The sequence below is a fragment of the Triticum dicoccoides genome, chromosome 6B (genome assembly GCF_002162155.2).
Source record: "Triticum dicoccoides isolate Atlit2015 ecotype Zavitan chromosome 6B, WEW_v2.0, whole genome shotgun sequence".
Taxonomy (NCBI): Eukaryota; Viridiplantae; Streptophyta; class Magnoliopsida; order Poales; family Poaceae; genus Triticum; species Triticum dicoccoides.
This window is the reverse complement of record NC_041391.1, coordinates 41568325-41574055: the sequence shown is the minus strand read 5'-3', so window position 1 is coordinate 41574055 and position 5731 is coordinate 41568325.

Sequence of the window (5731 nt, the reverse complement as noted above, 5' to 3'; positions counted from 1 at the left end):
ATACAGAGGAATCCATACAGTACTTGTTAGAACTTCAAGATGGGTCATGGATTGTTAATTAACAGCACGATGGCTCGCGTGGGTAACCGTGTGCATCGAATTATTATTTATTTAAAAATATTTAATTAATAAATTAACAGTGCTGATCATCGAGATTTACAACCTTTTGTCCTAGAGGTCTTAGCGCATCTATTAAAATGTGCTCCTTCTGTACCTTGTAGTATTTGTTGTGGTTCTAATTCTGACAGTAGTGTAGGGGGTACTAAAGGAGAGGCAAGATCCTAGCTATGGAGTAGTTGTACACGCAAGAGTTTTACGAGTTCAGGCCCTTCTCGGAGGAAGTAACAGCCATACGTCTCGGTGCTCGGAGGCGGTCGACTGGATTATATGCGTGTGAGTTACAGGGGTGCGAACCCTTCTGCCTGTGGAGGGGGTGGCTTATATAGAGTGCGCCAGGACCCCAGCCAGCCCACGCAGCGGAGGGTTCAATGTACATAAAGGCCTGGCGTTACTGGTAACGTCTTACATAAAGTGATATCATGGTCATAAAGACTATTTAATAACAGACCGTTTGGATGCAGAGTGACCCTAGATCTCCTGGTGGTCGAGTCAGTCTTCACGGTCGAGTGTCTTTGAGTCCGTCGAGTGGAATTCTTCCAGGTCGATTGAAAGACAGTTTCTTCTAGAGATGTCCTTGGGGAGGGTACCTTGGACAGGTCCATGACCCTACCCTAGGTACATGGCTTCATCATTAGCCCCCGAATGGATCGAGGTTTCAGTGAGGAAGGAGTTGAGAATTCTTCCGACCTGCTTTTCGTGCTGCGAGAGTGTCTTACTCTGGACCAATGACTTTTTAGTGATGGCGTTAACTTCCCTTTCAGTCGCCTTGATCCATTCTTTGCATCTGCCGAGTGAACTTTACGAACTTGGAGATTTTCGGGCGACGAATCGGAGGAAATCTGCTGTCTGACAGGTTGCTTTGCTATTCGAGGATTTGACGGGATCCGAATTTCGGGAAGCGCGCGAAGCGGAGGAGGCCGCGGTACTCGGATGGGATAAGGCAAAGACGCCTCGATCTCCGCGCCATCTTTTTCGCCACGTATCGCGCGCGCGCCTGTTGCGGGATTTGACAGGATCGTCTGGGCCTACCAGTCAGCCACTCGGAAGAGACTTCATATAAGGCGCCGGACGGGGTTTTTTCGAACAGTGCGCCCTCATTCCCCTCTCCCTCTTCCTCGAACTCGCTCGCTGCGCTCGCTTCCACCTCCGCCCTGCTGCTCCTTGCGCACCTCACCGGCGACGATGGTGAAGGAAAAGACGGCGGCTTTGGAGCGGGCGAAGAAGGCGACGGCGAAGGCGAAGGGGAGAGCGACTAGTCGGGGCGGATCTTCGTCACGGTCCGGCCTGCCGCAAGGCTGGATCCAGGGAGACTGGATCCGCTCGACCATCATCCAGAAGGACCTCGACGACCTGGCCAACGAAGGACTGATCCCCCATGGGTCGGCAAGGCTTCCGGGGAAGGAGTGGCAAACGCAGCCTCAGGAGGGTGAGTGTGTCCTCTTAGCCACCCATGTAGATCGCGGTTTTTCTTTGCCGCCAAATCTTTTCTTTCGGGGGTTTCTGAACTTCTTTGGGGCACAACTCCATCACTTCACACCCAACTCCATTGCCTACCTCGCCGCTTTCGTGTCTTTGTGCGAAAACACATTTTCACCTGTGGCTCTCAGACGGTGAAAAAGGCTAGCCCGAGTGACGAGAGAACCCAAGCAATCAAGATGTGTGGGGGTCTTGGAGTTCAGATGAGGAGTAAGAGTGCCTTTCCAGCCATGACCCTTCCCGAGTCAGTTCGAGGGTGGCAGTCGACCTGGTTCTACTATCAAGACCAGTCGAGGCCAGGGCAGTCGACTGGCCTCCCCCGTTCTCCATGGACCGAGTGAACAAGCCATCTTCTCTAAAGGTGCTTCCGGAGGAGAAGGCTCAGGTTAGGATGTTGGTGGAGCACGTGGTCCAGCTCATTTGCGACGGAGTGACAGACATGGATCTTCTAGAGGTTTTTCTTCGACGGCGCATTCAGCCACTTCAATATCGGGGCCATCCGATGTGGTTGTACTCTGGTATTGAGGACACCACTCGGGTGCACCCGGAGGAGGTCGACGATGCCACTCTGGAGAGGTGGATGACCGCCATTACAGGGAACAAAGATAATTCTCGTGGAGCCAGGAGGATCCCGCCACTCGACCAGTCCTACGAACCAAACAAGGTCTGACCACATTTCTCTGACTGTGACTCTGTTTTCTTCATTCCGCTTTGCTGCAATTCAGTCGACTGACTTTTGTCTTGTTTGTTGTCTTCCAGATCACTACCGAGATGTACTCAATGCCCAACGGGGCGCAAGAACGGACCGAAGAAGAAGAAGGAAGTGGAGGTGAAAGCCAGGAGGAGTGGAGTCAGACGGCGACGAGGGTGAAGAAGATGCTGGCTCTGATGAGGAAGAGGAGGAGGAAGAGGAGGAGGTAGTCGAGCCTCCTCGTACTGAAAGACGGTCCAAGCTCGCCCATGATCCTGCAGTCGAGCGTGGCAAGGGAGCCGTGCCCGCTGGGCAGTCGACCAAACGTCCTCGGACGACTTCTCCGGTGCCGACTGAGAAAGCGTCGAAGCAACCCCGAGCGGCATCGTCAAAACCGGCGAAGGCCCTACCAAAGATGAGGATGGAGATTCCGACTGTTTCTGGGTAATGGCATAACTCATGTTTTCTCTTTCAACATGGATATATTCTTGGTCGACCCGATCACTGACCGACTGATTTCTGCAATCGCAGTGCTGCTACTTCTGAGACCTCAGCCAGGCATGAAGATCAAGAAATGGAGGATGCTGCCACTTCCAATCCTGGTATGATCTGTGCAGTTTCACTTTCGGTCGATCGGGTCTTCATTTTTAACTTTGAACCTTTTTTGTAGCTCCACCTAGCATTATCATTGATCTCCCTGACGATGACGATGAGGAGCCACTGAGGCAAAGGAGGAACAGGAAAGCGTCTGCTGGCAAGACTGCTCAGGTTGCGTCAGCACCTGAGACATTGGTTCCGGAGGGAGGCAACGTTGCTCGGGCTACCGTGTCCTTTGCGGTGCCGTTGACGAGTGCCTGCCCTCCGTCGTCGAGTGCTGATCCACCTTCCCTCTTCTCCACACACCACGTCCTAGAGGACCAAGCATGTGCTGCCAAGGAAGCCATACGCCAGGCGGGGGTCATGATGGAGCAGGTGAAGGCGATCCGAGACGCCAGCCAAGCAGCTTATGATGCAAGTTCAGTTCTTCAGAGCAATGTCCAGGTTAGTTGACCACCGCCTGTTCTGTTAGGATATGATACCTGACAATTTTTCTTTCTAAAAATCTTAGTATTTGTCATACACCCACTGGGTGTGTCGATTGAAATGTCTGGATTAGTGGGGGCACGCTGAGTGCACCCACTGGGTGTAGTCCCCGAGACTACGGTGGACTGCTGGCAGTCGACTGTAGTCTTTATGTCTTGAACTTTTTTCTCTTTTACTTTCTTCACTCGATCTGGTCGAATGGAATCATGGAACCAGTGAGGGCACGCTGAGTGCACCCACTGGGTGTAGTCCCCGAGACCGTGGTCGACTGCTGATAGTCGGCTATGGTCTGAAGAATACTTCGCTCTTTTTTTTTGAAACTGTGTCTAACTGTTGGCAGTTAGCTATGATTTATGATCATAACCTTTTTGTCTCTTTCGGTCGACTGATCGATCCGAGCCGGTAGAACCAGTGGGGGCACGCTGAGTGCACCCACTGGGTGTAGTCCCCGAGACTATAGTAGAATATTTTGATTCGGTTGTAGTCTTAGAAATGCTACGATTTTTCTCTTAGTCACTCGGAAGTGACCTGTCTTTGATGTCTGTCGACCGATCTTTCGCAAAAATCTTGCGAGCTTGTGGCTCGTTATACTGAGTTGGAGAACAAGCATATCTAGCTCGAACTTGATCTGAAGCTTGTCCAGGAGAACTTCACGAAGGCGAAGGAGGAGGCAAAAGGTATGTTTGGTGAGAACCTTGATGACTGCCCTTATTTTTTGTCCATTCCTGAGTCTGATCTGACTATCATTTTGCAGATAAACTAAGGGGTGCTCTGAAGAAGAAGGACCTTGACCTCGCCGAGGCGCAGAAAGTGGCTTCGGACAAGACGAAACTCACAGAAGAAAAGTTGGCTTCAATCAGCAAACTTGAAGAGGAGAATACCAATCTGAAAGCTGCTCTCGAAGCGGCCAACAAGGAGGTCAGCCGACTGAAGAATGACAAGATAGCCCTGAGTGACAAGGCTAGCGAACTGGTGGGAAAGAAGAATGACTTAGAGGCTTATCTGGGAGGGCTCGCCAAGAAGTTATTCCTCATGCTCGAAGGTAACCCCTTATATCCAACTGGTAATCACTGACTTATTGTAGGAACGTTAGCTTATCCTTGGATCGTATCCTCAGAATTCTGCCAAAACTTTGAAGAGGAGACTAGTCGAGTGGAGACTGGCTTGGATCCCATCAACTCTCCTGTGAAGGATGAAGCCGCCATGAACGTGCTCCGTCTCGAGTCTCGTGTTGCTGCTGTGGTCGACTATCTTGCGAGAGTGAAGGTTGCAACATCGCGTATCGACACAGCACTCTGGCCAGGAGAAACACTTCAGAACGACCTTGAGTCTCTGATGACTCGACTGAACGAAGTTCCAAGTCGAGTGCAAGAATGGAAGAAGTCTTCTGCCAGGTGTGCTGCCAACGTTGCTCTGTCTCTGGTCCGTGTTCACTGCAAGGACGCGCGAGAGGACAAGCTGGCGTCTCTCAAGGTGGCCAATACCAAGAAGCATGTCTTCCGATCTTTCATGGAGACCTTCATTGCTGCTGCCACTCGGATCGCACATGGAATCGACCTGGACGAGTTCGTTGCGCCTTCCAGTCCTCCGCAGGAGGAGTAAAAAACTTCTATGCTTGATGCCTTAAATTTGCCTCGGAATGCCGAGTGGTTTTTCTAACCGATAGACTTTAACAGGCTCGATGCCTGAGCACTTCTGGATCCGTAGGATGCTATCCGAACTTGGTTTTGCCGTTGAATATGTTTGCATCTGCTTTCGAGTGAACACTGCCCTTCACTCGGTATAAATTTTAGTACTGTTGACGTACTCTTGCAGGTTGGAGTACAGGTTGCAGTCGACCTGCATCCTTGCGGGTCGGGACATAGCGCACATTGTATTTGTGGCGAAGCTCAGAAGGAGAAGGTATCAGTCGACCTGCACCTCGTCGCCCTTGTGGAGTGCATATTGTATTTGAGGTGAAGCTCGGAAGGAGAAGGTATCAGTCGACCTGCACCTCGTCGCCCTTGTGGAGCGCACATTGTACTTGAGGCGAAGCTCGGAAGGTGAGGACGGCTGTCGACCTGCACCTCGTCGTCCTTGTGAATCGAAATGGATTTCAAACTTAGGCGAGCACTGGGCTGCAGCTAAGCCCCCGAGTGGGAGGTCTGCTCTCCACTCGGTAGGATTTTTAAATACTTAGGCGAGTACTGGACTGCAGCTAAGCTCCCGAGTGGAAGGTCTGCTCTCCACTCGGTAGGATTTTTAACACTTAGGCGAGCACTGGGCTGCAGCTAAGCCTCCGAGTGAGAGGCGAGTTCACCACTCGGTAGGATTTTCAACACTTGGGCGAGCACTGGGCTGCAACTAAGCCCCCGAGTGAGA